This window comes from Mytilus californianus, unplaced genomic scaffold (assembly GCF_021869535.1).
Source record: "Mytilus californianus isolate M0D057914Y unplaced genomic scaffold, xbMytCali1.0.p SCAF_24, whole genome shotgun sequence".
Classification (NCBI taxonomy): Eukaryota; Metazoa; Mollusca; class Bivalvia; order Mytilida; family Mytilidae; genus Mytilus; species Mytilus californianus.
Window position 1 is genome coordinate 4,097,215 of NW_026262673.1, and position 16,302 is coordinate 4,113,516.

Here is a 16,302-nt window from a genome sequence, read left to right on the forward strand (position 1 = left end):
GGCAATATGCCAAATTTTATTTCGAATTTTTTATCTAACAGACAATTTAATGTTAGAGTAAATTCAACCATGTCTGATCTGTATGATCAAGAGATGGGTGTCCCTCAGGGCAGTATTTTATCTGTTACATTATTTAGTCTTAAAATCAACAGCCTTGTTGAAGTTTTAAAAAGTAATATTGAAGGTTCATTGTATGTTGATGACTTTTTAATATGTTATAGAGGCAAAAATATGAATAACATAGAAAGACAATTACAGTTATGTCTTGGAAGAATTGAAAAATGGGCCTCGGAAAATGGGTTTAAATTTTCCACTTCAAAAACGGTCGAGATGCATTTTTGTAACAAAAGGAAATTGCATCTTGATCCAGAACTCACTTTGTACGGCAACCCAATTAAAATGGTTGATGAAACCAAATTTCTTGGGTTAATTTTCGATAAAAAGTTAACCTTTCTACCCCATATCAAAATATTAAAATCGAAATGTTTAAAAGCATTAGATATTTTAAAAGTTGTCGGCAGCACCGACTGGGGTGCTGATCGCAACATTTTACTTAATTTATATAGATCTCTAGTTAGATCTAAACTAGATTATGGCTCTATAGTGTATGGCTCTGCAAGGAAGTCCTACATACAGATTCTCGATGCTGTGCATCATCAGGGTTTGCGTCTCTGTCTTGGCGCATTTAAAACCTCACCAGTTGAGAGTCTGTATGTAGAGGCTGATGAGCACTCACTCTCTAACAGACGTTTGAAGCTTGGACTTCAATATGCTGTCAAACTAAAAGCCTACTCAGATAATCCTGCCTACAGCTGTGTTTTTAATCCAATTTATGAAGATATTTTTGCAAAACATGAAAATAAAATTCCTCCGTTAGGTATACGTTTAAAATCACATTTAGCTTCTTTTGATTTAAAATCTGTTGCTCAAGTTGAAACTTGCAAATGTCCTCCATGGGAACTTCCCAAACCAAAAATGATATTTGATCTCCGTGAACACAATAAAAATAAAATAAATCCTCTTTTAATTCAGCAACACTATGCTGAAATCAAAGCCAATTATTCAGATTTTTCAACTGTCTATACTGATGGATCAAAAGATGGTGACAGAGTTGCATCTGCTGCTGTCTTCAGGGACAGAGCTGCAACTCTCCGTTTGCCATCTGATGCATCGATCTTTACTGCTGAAGCAGAAGCAATCATTTTGGCTTTGAAATTTATTGCTTCTTCAGATAAATCCAAATTTATTATATGTTCTGATTCACTTTCATGCTTACAAGCTATACAAAATACTAAAATTAAAAACCCAACAATTCTCAAAATTTTATATGTAATGAGGAATTTAAAAATTCTTCTTAAAGAAATATTATTTCTATGGGTGCCGAGTCATGTTGGAATCCTTGGAAACACAGCTGTAGACCTTGAGGCAAAGAATGCCCTGGGTGACCCTTTATCTAACTGTGATATACCATATACCGATTTTAAATCTAATATTAGAGAATATGTTTTTAATATATTGAAAAATGAATGGAGTAAAAAAGATGGTAATAAATTACATGAAATTGAACCTAATTTATGTAAACCTTTCAATAATTTTATGTGCAGAAAAGATCAGTGTGTTATTTCTAGATGTCGTATTGGTCATACTAGAATAACACACGAATATCTTTTAAAAAATGAAGTAGAACCACAATGTATACCTTGTAACTGCAAGTATACTATTAAACATGTTTTAATCAATTGTATTGACTTTGCTGATATTCGGAAGAAGCATTTCAATGTCAATAATATGTATGATTTATTTAATAATATTCCATTTACAAATATTGTTTCATTCTTAAAAGAAATTGGAATATATTATAAAATATAAAAATGTTGTTATATTTAAAACGATTTTAATTTTTATCACGTTATCTTAGTGTTGATTTTTATTTGTAAATAATCAATTTGCTTTAGTCTAGAATTTTAGTTTTATTGAAAGACCTTTTGTCTGATTTTAAAAATATACCTTAAATTGTTATAATATTCGAATTAGCTCTCGCCGCGATATAGCCTTTCTGTGCTAATGCGGCGTAAAGCAAACAACAATCAATCAATCAATATTGATTGTAAACGATTGCGCCTACTCTTGTCAACGTGCACATATGAGAATGAGCCTGAGCGTGGTCTCTCGGCCTTCTACCTGTATCACTGCTCCAGACTGAGGAAACTCCCTAGATGATCTGCAGGGCAATATCACTATATCCCATCAGATATTAAGCTACTAGACACGATGACATAGACTTGAGGCCAATATTATCCAGAAATGATATGTTTCGGTCCCATTGCTCGCAATGGAGCAATAAATGAATTGTGGATACTTATGATTGATTGATTGATTGTTGGTTGCTTAACGTCTAGTGGCTAATATTTCATGCATGTTCAGGACGAGAACAAGTTAACAATAAATACAAAAGGTAGGTCTTGTAAAAGAGGCCATCCGGGATGAAGGTCGGGGAAATTTGGACTGCCACTAGAAAATGAGGGTATATTGGATAGGGACATAAATGTTAACCTTGCAACAGACCACCCTCAAAGAATTGTTGCAAGGGTTCTTAACGTGCAAAGAGCTTGACATTCTCTTTTCACGAGGAACGGATTTAACGTCCCAATTCTGACCGGACGTGGCTGCAAACTTGTACATCCCGCACAGCCAAACGGACGTCCCACTTTGTCAAGCGTTTTACTACCGGTCGGCAGTAGACCAAGTGACCATATTTCTATTCCCCAGTGGATATTTATGATTAAAAAAAGTAAAATGCTGATACATACATATTTCCACATATTAATGATATAAATCTATCCAGTGAGGTTGTCCTACGCTTGTCAGAAGATGTGTTGCTGGATTAAGAATTAACCTGTTGAAATGAAGAACCATATGTATGCCTCGTGCGCGGTGTAAAAGCTGAAGAAATGTGTGTTTTAGGAGATGGTAGCTCCGGAGAACGTTGCGTCAAAGCGGCTGATATTTATAAAGAAAGTTGTGTCAAAGGAGGTTATAGTCGGGTTCAAGCTAGTCATCCTTGAGGGCACAAGTGTCGAGTTTTTTGCTAGAATTAATGATCCAATATGAGCGCTTTCTGAAATATGCAAAATTGAATAGGGTTTAACATATATAAAGTCAAAACTAGATAGTGTGTGATGTTCAGAATAATATAGCCTGTGAAAATTTTTACTGTAAATTTCTATTTTACCTAATATTGAAAGTAACTTAATTTAAATGTATTAAAATAATTAAATTATAACTCACTTAAATAGATATAATCTTGTGCATTATTTCAGAAAAGTGCACTGTAGAGAAATTAAATAAGATAGATAATTTAGAATATGGACCAGTTTAGATGGTAAATTAGCAATTAAAATGCTAATTTTTGAAGGGCACTTCTTCTCCTGTTGCACGAATCCTTTTATTTCTACAGGTGATGCCTGGAAAAGACTCATATATCTAACTATAAATATGCATGTATAGCTAATATCTGGCAGCACAAATGTTGAAATAAACCAGCAATACTGTAACATGATTTATGTGCAAAACGTGCAACTTTAATTTCATTGATGCTAGCAGATAATCATTATTAATAAAGGTTTCCTTTAGTGTAGAGAATATATGATATGAAAGTGTATTTTTGATTGTAAGAAAGTAACTTAATTTAAATGTATTAAAATAATTAAATTATAACTCACTTAAATAGATATAATCTTGTGCATTATTTCAGAAAAGTGCACTGTAGAGAAATTAAATAAGATAGATAATTTAGAATATGGACCAGTTTAGATGGTAAATTAGCAATTAAAATGCTAACAGCCTGTACTTGGTATGATTGGTGTATTAGGCCTGGACGCAAAAATCAAGAATACTAGTAGTAAATTTGGTCTTCAATCTTAGTAGACTTAGTGTCAGTTTCTACATTAACACCCTCATTTTGATCAACATCAAATGCTGCATGAAGTAATATTAGTTGTAATAAATAAGATTTATGCACAAGTATATATTTTAATCAGTTTCAGTGTATTGTTCATGTATGAAACTGGTTAAATGATAGTTTGAAACAGAATACCTTCTCATATATACCATGATATATACCTGAAGAGAAGCAAAGGCATTTCGATTTGTTATGGTTGGGACAGCTTTGTCTTTGTCGTCAAATGTGTCTGTCACAGCTATAGTAAAATATATACTCCCCCTTTACTGTCACTGTTTTTACATGGTCACACCATAGGCATATGGCAATATCTCCTTTCAAGTCCCTTAATTTTAAATTTTTTGAAGGGCACTTCTTCTCCTGTTGCACGAATCCTTTTATTTCTACAGGTGATGCCTGGAAAAGACTCATATATCTAACTATAAATATGCATGTATAGCTAATATCTGGCAGCACAAATGTTGAAATAAACCAGCAATACTGTAACATGATTTATGTGCAAAACGTGCAACTTTAATTTCATTGATGCTAGCAGATAATCATTATTAATAAAGGTTTCCTTTAGTGTAGAGAATATATGATATGAAAGTGTATTTTTGATTGTAAGACAACAGTTGCATTTCCATGTTGGTTGGTTAGTACTGATATGAGGAGTTTAGTACCTGGTATTATACATTATGTTATAGTTGTAGATTGTATGAAATGATGATACCCACACTATTATGGCACATACGAAAAAGATATAGACTAGGGGAACATGGTTAAAGTTGCTAATATCTGTGTGTGCCTGGCTATGTTGAAAGCCTGTTAATCAGTGGTCTTCTTTTGTTACTATACATCTCATGAGTTCTTCGTCCATTGTTTTGTATATAAATCAGGCCGTCAGTGTAAATTTATATGTCATCTGGTCTCTGGTGGAGACGTGCGTGAATTGTTATACTATCTCCTAATTGTTAAATTATGATAGTTATTATTCATTCGTGTAGTATGACTCTAGACATGCCAAACAAGAAGTTTTTAGTTTGCTTTAATACATTAGCTATTATCCCAGTCATCTGTCCTACATGGGTTGTTTTTTTCGGAGACCGAGCAGCACTGATAGTGTCATACGACTTGTTCATTGTTTCTTTTATCATCTGCCTCACTTCATCAGATACATTTACTGGTTAAAACATGAAGAGTTTTGTGATCTTGTTGGTTACTATTTGTATGCAATTATAAGAAAAGTATTGATATAGTAATATATAATCCGACCTATATATTTAACACCCTAGAAATTTGTTTTCTGGTCAGCTTGAGTGGACGCCTTGCTTTGTTTGTTTGCAACATATACCACGTGATCAAGACATGGATATTCATGACTCTTTTGTGACGTAGCTACCGAAGTTTGCTATTTCGGTCAATTTTAAATTGTATCAATATCAAAAGATTATGCAGGTTCAAATCTTCAATGCAAAGTCGTGATATATCATGCCACTACTAGAAAAGGCAATAGTTCTATAAACATCAAGAATAGCTAGACAATGCTCTTGTGCGAACTCAATTTACAACTTACAGTATCGTCTTTTTATACAACAATGACAACTTAGCCACAAGAAAACCTGTTGACAGGTTGATCAAAGATGAATGCTTCATTTTAACAGATCGAAGTGTTGTTCGTGACACGTAAGTTCCCTTTCTATTCCACGACATGGAATCCATTTGGCACTATGTATTCCTTCGTTGCTACTTCACCATCTTGTCCATGCTTGGTGATGTAACTACTGATGGTGAAACTGGTGCTGGTTGAGTATATAGTTATCAAAGGTACCAGGGTATTGATGCTGGTGCTGATGGAGACAATGGTAGAGTTCCAACCTGTATATGTACAAAAACAAATTTAAGTTATTTTTTAAGACGTCTTTTATAATCAATCAGTAATAACTGTATCCATATGTTAAAATGTAACAGTGTGTGCATTATTTGTTTAAAACAGCGCTAATAATAATGTTACCTGATGGTTTCTGGGGAGATGGAATTGTAACTCCTCTCTCCGTCTTTACACTTGTTGGCACGTGTCGCAGGTGTATGTTGTCTGCTATGCTTCCTGTCTGAATAACTATAAAACAAGATATAGAATTGTGTCAATACTCGTCCAGATGTTTACTTACGACATAACATATATTAGAACCCCCAAGGGTGACTGGGGGATAGAAGTATGGTCACCATTGGTCTTCCTCCGACCGGCAGTAAAACCCTCGCCAAAGTGGGGCGTCCGTTTGGCTGTGCGGGATGTACAAATTTACAGCCACGTCCGGTCAGAATGGGGACGTTAAATCCGATGCCTCGTGTAAAGGAGTGCCACGCTCTTTGCACGTTAAGAACCCTTGCAACAACTCTTTGAGGGGTCCGTAGGTGACCTGTTGCAAGGCTAAATTTCTGTCCCTATCCAATATACCCTCATTTCTCGTGGCAGTCTTAATTTCTCCGACCTTAATCCCCGACGCTTCTATCACAGAACCTACCTATTGTATTTATTGTTAATTTGTTCTCGTCCTGAATATGCATGAAATATTTGCCACTGGACGTTAAGCAACCAACAATCAGTCATATATAAGTTCAGACGTTTGGTTTAAATTGTTTTACACTAGTTATGTTGGGGCCCCTTATAGCTTGCTGTTCTATGTGAGCTAAGGCTCCTTGTTGAAGGCTGTACATTGTGACTTGGATGGAGAGTTGTCTGATGGCACTCATACCACATATTCTTATTCCTATATAGACCGAGTATATGTTGGATAGTGTCAAACCATTTATATAAAAGAAGACACTAAGTATTAATTGTTGAAGATGAAATTATCCTTGATGAAAGCATTGTCATGACATAAAACAATGATGTTTCATATATCGACAATCTGATATATCCATACCTTTGGATGCAACTTCCTCTTGTGAACCATTAAGGAGTCTGTTCGCTTATACTCCTTCCAACACACGTCACAAGGATACTTGATTAGTAAATGTGTGCTTCTAACATGCTTCGACAAGCTGAGCTGGCATAAACAAGGAAACAATGGCGGCAAATATGCATCTGAAGGAAAAACAAATCTTTATTAAATGTTTACTTCTAAATTTAAATGTTATTGTGACATGAATCTCACCGATAACAAATATGATTGAGAAATGCAAATTAAGCTTCTCATAGTGTATGACAACCCTCATCAAACTTGATTGATACAAGGTCTCTCTTTATATACAAGTGATCGTTTTAGACGCCAATTGGCTCATGGACGATACGTATTATGAAGTAGTAAATAAATAAGACACGCAATGTAAACTGCCCTTCTCACGATGTATGGAATAACTCAACTGACGTACTGTTACACATTTTCTTTTTTTTATGTGAAAATCGATCCTGCGGAAGCAAGAGTCGTCCCGAAGATGCGGGTCGACCCTCTTCTCGTTCGGGGCGATTAGCTGTTTCGGAACGGCAATTCTTCTACCAATGTATGACAAACCTCAACAATCTCTCTTTTATATAACTCATTCTCTAATCTTGTGTATTGAAGTGTGACCTGATACTTCAAAAACAAATTCTGTTTTTCATTGTTATTCATGTTGTATTTGCAAAGCTTGAATATCAATAAATTCAGATAAATTATTCAAAAGATAACATTGTCATTCATTTTCAGCTGGTTCCCAATTCAAATATGGTACTTGTGTATATTACGTATGTAACATTGTGTCCACAACATGCACCTCTTCTCTTTTTCAAAAAGGATTGATTCATTTAATAAGTGGTAATAAAAGAGAGAAGTGTTAGCTCTATCCTTCACATTTATTTTTTCGAGCCTTCTGTTTTTTTGTGTTGTATTTTTTGGAACAGTATATGGAGACACCGTTACTTACGTAATATAGAGGAGAAATTATTGTAGATCTTGGGTTAACAGAAGTATTAAAACAATATATAATGTAGAAGTTGTTGAAATCATTTCTTTTAATTAGATTAAAAGGCAACCATTATGATTTTTTAACAATGAACTATATTTTATTTCTATTTATTTCACAAAATTACGTAAGTAACGTAGACACCATCATTACTTTCCTTATTATTTCTATGATATTTTGTTATTTGTTTCAGCTTTTATTGTCAAGATTGGTGAATACACTTACATTAATTAACAATGACTAACTGGAAATCCTAGAAAATTTGAAATTCTGCAAAACAATAACTTGTCCTTCAATAATTGACATCCTGTATTTTTCCAAAGTTAGTTTTTTCCCCTAATAGTTTAAGTCAATTAAATGTTTGTATCAGGTACCAGGTTACACCAAGACATAATTGGCACTGTTTAAAGGCATGGGGTATAATTATTTGAATATTATAAACATTTCATCACCTGTGGCGGGGTGTGTTCGACTCCGATCTTAATCGACAAGGTTTACCAAATTTCCTACCGAAGGTCGATGATTTTCTCCTGGTACTCCGGTTTCCTCAACCAATAAAAACTGGCCGTCACAAAATCACCAAAATGTGCTGCAAACAGTGCAAAAACCCCAACTAAACAAACATTTACAAACAAACAATAAATATTCCATAGATTTATTTGTTTTCAAAATCAAAACTGTGTCTTCACTGCCCATCCTACAAATCTGAAAAAGAAAAAAAAACTTTGTCAATGAAATATGAAAACTGTATAAATAATAGTATTCACTGCCCATCCTACAAATCTGAAAAAGAAAAAAAAACTTTGTCAATGAAATATGAAAACTGTATAAATAATAGTAAATTCCTTTTTTGATACATCCCCATATCACACATTAGTGAATCTTAAGGTTTGTTATATATAAGGTCCCCAGTATGTATTTTATATCTGACGTTATATGGATTTAGAACTGTTTCAGCAACTTGGATTGAGATAAGGGACCTTCCGAAGATACTTCATATCAAATTCTGCATAGGTTTTTTTCACAGTATTTTTGCATTATACTAAAAGGAAAAATTTTAAGTGAGCCGAGTGATTGGCAAAAATGTAATATTATATGGAATGGGCAAACAGGTTGGGTCATATATGTTTTAATAATAATGAAAATTACTGATAAGTTCCTCTGTTAGGCCAAATTAATTCTCAATACATGAAATAATACACTAAAAGTACAAAAATGTATTTCCTTGCATACATATATACAAAAATTGTTTACTCATTGTCATATTGATTCCTCTTTAGCTTGCTTTTATTTGATGAAACAGCTTCAAAATAAAAAAATCAGAATAAGGATTAGCTTACCAACGAATGTGTAACAAAGGCAGCGCCCACACATCTGGATATGTGGTGCTGCCAATCTTTTAACAACATCTTTCTCAGTAATTGTATACCGGATGTCATCAATTTTCCACACATTACTGGCCCTTTTTTACAATCTGAGAAATATTGCACCCAAGGCCAGTCAACGACATGAAAAACCAAGATAAAATATATTACATGTTTGCTTGCTTATAAGGATGAAAAGGGAGATTTTGATACTATTTCAAAACAACATCATGTGTATTCCTGTATACATCTGACTCTTTGAGCTGTGAAGAATTCAAATAAAGATCTATGAACAGCAACTTGTACCAGTTTGATAAATATATATTATTGCTGGTCTTCTTCATGAGATTGATTTTCTAGCTCGAACCATTTACGCCTAAAGTGAGAAAAGCTGTGATATGAACCTTTACAGTTCTGAACATCAAAGGAAAAATGAACAAAATAGCGATAATATAACTTTAGGCTTTTAAGATTAAACTCAACATTTGGCAACTTTTGGCAACATGGTTTAATTTGTGGTATTTTCACAAAGCATATATCTAAACATTTTTATTCAAAAAGGTATAGAAGTTACTTTCAAATAAGCCAACTGTAGTGTCTTATGTGGTAAAAAAATGCAATGCAACAAAAATAAAGAATTATAAAAATAAACTGTAACCAACTTGGTACTTACGAGAGCTGGGAGTGAATTAACACCATACTTCACGAGTATGTATTGACCTAAATTATACCTGAATTCCAAAAATTAAAATCAATGACAACTAATTTGGTGTTTTTTTGTGTGTACTGTTTAAAACATATATATGTAATGTATATTTCATGTCTTGGCTTTCATTATCCTACAATATACAGTTGCTGACATATTCTACAGTAGTTTAACTAAAGATTTCAAATCTATCTATATCTAGAAACAAGAAATTTTTTTTTTCCACATCAATCAGGAGGTGTGAAAATAGAGTAAAAATGAGATAACTTTATGTAATTGGTGATATGAAGTATTGATATAAAACTTACTTTTTCTCCTGTATGTTATTCTCATCATCAGTATTGTGATTAAGGACCTCTATTATGCTTTCAATTTCCATGCTATTATTGAAGAACATTTCCGAGTCATTGAAAGAAATTTCTACCGCAATCATACCATTAAAGGATTCATCTACAAAAAAGTTAAATATGTCAGTGACATAAAGGAAACCATGGTAATCAAATTTCATGATGACAAACTTAGAAAAGCTTGGACAACTTGCGGCAGGTTTTGTCCTTAAATAAACTAGTTTTATTCTTAGAATCTTGTTTAAATCAGTAATCAATTGGTATTTATTGTTTTAAAATTATTTATTTCTGTAGTAAACATGTACATGTATTATTATATCTACATACCAAATTCAAATGGGATCATGTCCTGTGTTGTGTGCACCACAATTTTGTTACCAGCATTATCACTCTGGTTACCTGAAACACAAGTTTATAGCCCTTGATCAAATATGCTTGGCTACACTAAGAGATTTAAATTTTGACGATGCATTTGAATTAGGTTCTCTTAAAAAAGTATTATCGTTAAATAAAACGGGATTGCTATCATTAAAAATAATTTTAAACATTGATTATGATAACAACAATGAGCTTCTCTGCAAAATGAACCTACAAGCAAATTCCTATTTGTTAAATTTTTACCAGTAAATTTGTAACTGAAATAAAATACAAAAAAATTATAATCACATACCAAACTTTTGGTGTTTTGGCACTACAACATCACCATTGCCAGGAACATCACCAACTCCTTCACCTGGGGCATCACCAATTTCATCACCTGGGGCATCACCAACTCTTTCACCTGGGGCATCACCAACTCCTTCACCTGGGGCATCACCAACTTCATCACCTGGATCATCACCAACTTCATCACCTGGGACATCACCAACATGGACTTCAACAGGCGCCTCATTAACACCATCATCGTCAGGGGCATTATTCACATCACCTGAAAGACAATAGTACAAAAATGTACTTGTAGAAGAGAAACTGAGAAAATACAATAAGGTTCTAGGCAACTATGTTGATGCAACATTCTATCTTTCTGTGTACATGCAGTTCAGCCAAAGAATTTAAATTTGAGTCGAGGAATTAAATAAGCGGTAGTCCTCAAAATCCTGAAACACTCACTTTGTAATTTCATAACGTCCCAATGATGATTGTGGCAAACCATATATACATGTATACACTGTCTATTTTCTTAGCCCATTATTGTTCTTTGACAATTGCCAATTGGCTATCTGTTTGTAATAAATAATAATAGTTACATTTGTTCTTAACTACAGTGACAGTTTAAGCCTACTTTACATATATATCATCCTTAAAACTTCAAAGTTTTATTCCCCCCAAGGGTGACTGGGGAATAGAAGTATGGTCACCTTTGGTCTTCCTACGACCGGCAGTAAAACCCTTGCTAAAATGGGGCGTCCGTTTGGCTGTGCGGGATGTACAAATTTGCAGCCACGTCCGGTCAGAATGGGGACGTTAAATCCGATGCCTCGTGTAAAGAGAGTGCCACGCTCTTTGCACGTTAAGAACCCTTGCAACAACTCTTTGAGGGGTCCGTAGGTGACCTGTTGCAAGGCTAAATTTCTGTCCCTATCCAATATACCCTCATTTCCCGTGGCAGTCTAAATTTCTCCGACCTAAAATCCGGACGCCCCTATTACAGAACCTATCTATTGTATTTATTGTTAATTTATTCTCGTCCTGAATATGCATGAAATATTTGCCACTGGACGTTAAGCAACCAACAATCAATCAATCAAAGTTTTATTACCTGTCTGCTGGTTTGTTGGACGTCGTTCCCGGATCTTCAAATTGTCCACCTTCCATTTCCCTGTTAACTTGGCAAACTCCGATAGCTTGTCCAATGCAGAATATATAAGAGAAAATGCTTTAAAAAAAGACTGAACAACTTTTTGTTCTACCAACGACAAACTTATTTTTCATTCACCTGTGTGACGTTGCAACGGAAGTAAAATCTAAGAGACGATTCTCTCTATTAAAGTGTTATTTGGCCTGTCTAGCTGGGCTCTGCGTATACCCCGAGGATTATGTTATATACAGGTGTTAATATGTGAGGATATTTACCTTAAGGTTGAAGTTCTACAAGGATTCTCTTTGGTCTTTTGAGTACCGTCTTGTTGTAACTAAATACAGGTCAAGAAGAGGATGAGCATGGTCAGGCGTGACTCTTGTGTCATGTCTCCATTTGGGTCTCTCTGCTCTCTACCAGTAGATCACACCACACAGAGGAAACCCCCTGATCTATGGGGCAATTACACAACACCCCCTCCATCTTATAAAGGAGGAACTTTAGTTCCGACAAAGGACACTATAAAACTTGATAACTCTCCTGGAGAAGACTGGCAATGTCTTTTACTAACTCAACCATGACACAAGGTATCTTAAAATATCCACCCCCCTAAATCCTGGATATGGATAAAAAATCACAGTATGGATCTGATTCTAAATGCTCCTGTAGTTTGAAGGAATGTGTATGTTCCTAAAGGGTTCAAAGGCTGACATCCAAGAACTGACCTGGAACTACCAGACACAATTATGGAAGGGACCTTTGATTTTCTGGACTATTCTTTCGGCTTATTGCCTCGGTACTTGTTTGCCGATGTTTTTTTGTATTTGGGTGCTCTTTTTGAATCTCACGTCTCCATAGCAGTACATAGGTCAAAAGATTTGGAAACCCAAGTACAATACTAGTATTTGGCACAAAGGGCCAACCCGTTGTAAAATCAGTAAATGTAAAGGCTCTCATAAACTTTCGAGGAAAGAACTGTCGAAACTCTGGTAATGCAACGGCTGCCAGCTGATTTACTAGAATCTATACCAACCGTGTCTCTACCACTTGCATAATAACATAAACGGTACCAATTTTTCTGCACCAGGTTGCAAAATATATCAGGGCAATACGTACCTGTTCGATGGGAATACATAGATTCATGTTATACATCACAGATTATAAATGCATAACAAATAACAGATGGAACCCTTCTGCCTCTTGTCGTCGAGCTAATAATTGGTGGGCAGGACCATGAAGGCACTGAACTGTCACGCGTAGTAATATCTACAAAGAAATAAAATTAAAAATTTTTATACTTGGCAAGCATGAAACTACAACTGGTTTTACTGTCAATTATACTGCAATCAGCTCCATTTTCTGAATGTATAAAGAGATGCGTATATAATTTTTTTTCTGTTTATGAACAGTAAACATACAAAGCATTTCTGTTAGCGACATCATGATGGGCCGAGAGACAGAAATCGGACCATTACACTGATGAATATTATTTTTAGCACACATTATAGTGATTTTCACGTGCAGTATAGTAGGATAATATAAAAGGTATTGATTTCCTTTCGAAACGGTCCATAAAAGCTCGCCAAGGCTCGCAATTCTTCAGGTTTTTATAGTTCTCATAAATAAATTTCATATTATCAGACAATACATAGTCAAACTACACACACATGCTATTTGAGGGACTGAACAGCTGGCCACTTTCATATATATTTATAAATCAAATATGACCCTCATATTGAACAAACACACTGAGGAAGCTAGTTTTTAACTTAAAGCAAAATGTTTTATTTTACATTTTAGAGACTGAACTTTATTAAAACGAAAAGGCAAAAATTATAAGAAAAACGTAAATGGAAAGTTTACATTAAGTTACTCCATTAGGATCTCTAAACTTGAAATGTAATCTCGTATTCACAAGGTTATTCAAAAGTTATAAATAAACGAAATTGAAATTCATAGTAATCTCATGGTCTAAAGTAAAGTATATATATACCTTTATTCGACAATGTGTAATTTGCACACTTCGAAATATAGCTATACCAAAATAATTGTACTTTAAGGTACAATTCTACTATAAACTTTATAAAGTTTTCTTAAATAGTACTTTTTATATTCTATGAACGAAGTTATCAAGTTATAAACAGTATTTAAATCGAAAATAGCTCGTAAACAGACATGTAAATAAAATAATATCCATCTTACCGAAGGGATATAATTTCAACATTAAAAAGAAACCAATTTAATCATCACCGTAACACTGCTCCCCACTCAGAACAAATTTGAATGTGTATAACTTTGTTCTAATAACAATCAAAAAACCCAATATAAATATCAACAGCATGTAAATAAATCACAAAATAAATTATATAACAAAATCCCCAATAATTGCAACAATTGACCCCCTTCCTCGGTAAAGTTCTAAAAAATGAAACACGATCACCATCTCGTTATCATTTTGGCAGCACACATGTTGTTATAGTAAATTCCACATATTGGTCTCGGGACACTGCCAAACTGTTATTGGGAAGTACATGAAATTCTACCGGATGGTCTTTCACATACTGTCCTCTTTCTCCTCGCTACTTTCCTAACAGCCACATTAACACGAAGAATTTCCGAAATAATACAATTCCCGGAGACTTGTAATTCATGTTATGCTCCTTGTGATGAGTCAACATCAACTTCTTTATGTCCACATCTGTGAAAGCATGTTGTTTCTTGTAGTGTGTCACGATTTGGGATATTTCAGGAGACTTTACCAAACATCCAAAAATAATACAGCTTTTAACTTCAACAAACTGTCTCTGGAATTTCTTCCTGTGTTGAACATACTGATCACAAACTTTTCGTGGAAATTTGAGATTTGTCTTTAATGTCTTAGCAGGTCATGTTTCCTCTTTAATGATGTTAAGCAAAATGTTAAGGTGATTTTGTTTTTTGTGGAATTTTGCTAATGTTAATTGTAGCTGTTATACGACAAGATTATAAACGCGCTTACAATACTGTGATATTTTGATCCACGTAACACATAGAGCAGTAGTTCTAGCCTGTTTGCGAAAGGACAGTAGTCGTCTAACAAAATCTCCGAGTCATCCTGTCTAATTGCACTGTCCATGTTCTCTTGCCACCCATTATTTGTCTCTGTACTAGATTCTCCTTCACAAAACTGTAATAAACCTATCAAGTCTTTGTGTTTTTAGTTTCTAGATGTTTGAGGTAATTGCTTTGTTTTGCTTATGAGAAATCGCAAGAATTACACCGAAACATTTCAGTTGCAGAAGCAGAATGCTCTTGCAGTGATTGATGCGCGTGTACCAAGCTCTTAGGAAAGCGTTAATTCAAACGTTTACAAAACCTTGGAGTTTTATATTCGCTTGCAACTATTTCTTAAAGAAGACATATTTTTAATTGTTAGTGTTAGAAAGATAATAACAGGTGGTTTGCAAAACACTAAAGTAATGTATATTGCAAATAAAGTCCAACAAGTAAACTAAACACATGGTTAATTTACATTCGATCTATCCATAGGTGTCTTCACTGAATCAGGTAATAGAAAAATTGATACTCCTGAGGAATTTCGGGTATAGTTAAAAATATAAAGTGCAATGGAAATTGTCGCATGGAACACGAGTATTCAGATTCAGCTGAGACGTGAACTTTGAAAAATCGCCGAGTACCATCGTCACAAATATTGGTACCCCCCATTCCCCAAGACTAAATATATATATGCAAAATGTAAACATACCGCTGAGAAACTGATCAACGGCACAATTAAATGTAATACAATACATGATCATATTATAGGTGACTTCGAGTTGACGTTCATTTAACACGTGGTATCCATTTTTTCCGTCTTGTATTGGAATTTAGATTGATTGTTGGTTGCTTATCGTCCAGTGACAAATATTGACTGCATATTCAGGACGAGAACAAATTAACAATAAATACAATAGGATTTAACGTACATGACACTTCCCGCCAAAGTTCATTCTGAAGATTTCTCCTGGGTTATTATGTTTACATTATAGAATAAAGAATATACTACTCTTTCACGTTATTATGACAAACTGAAGACCTCGCAGTTACTAAAGTGAAAATTTAATCAACTGGAGTTACTAGATATCATAATTAATTAGTCATTTAGTCGATACTGAATTTTGTTCCCCTCGCTTCTAAATTTTAAATTAATGTCTTCTTTAACT

The 16,302-nt window shown here is 34.3% G+C and overlaps 1 long non-coding RNA gene across 1 annotated transcript; it reads right to left on the reverse strand.

Moving 5' to 3' along the window:
- Window positions 1–8,526: 8,526 nt before the first annotated feature.
- On the reverse strand, window positions 8,527–10,170 carry LOC127732438 (uncharacterized). Its single transcript, XR_007996257.1, has 2 exons — window positions 9,226–10,170; window positions 8,527–8,590 (listed from the first exon to the last, which is right to left on the reverse strand). It is a non-coding gene; the product is annotated as an uncharacterized LOC127732438 (long non-coding RNA).
- Window positions 10,171–16,302: the final 6,132 nt, after the last annotated feature.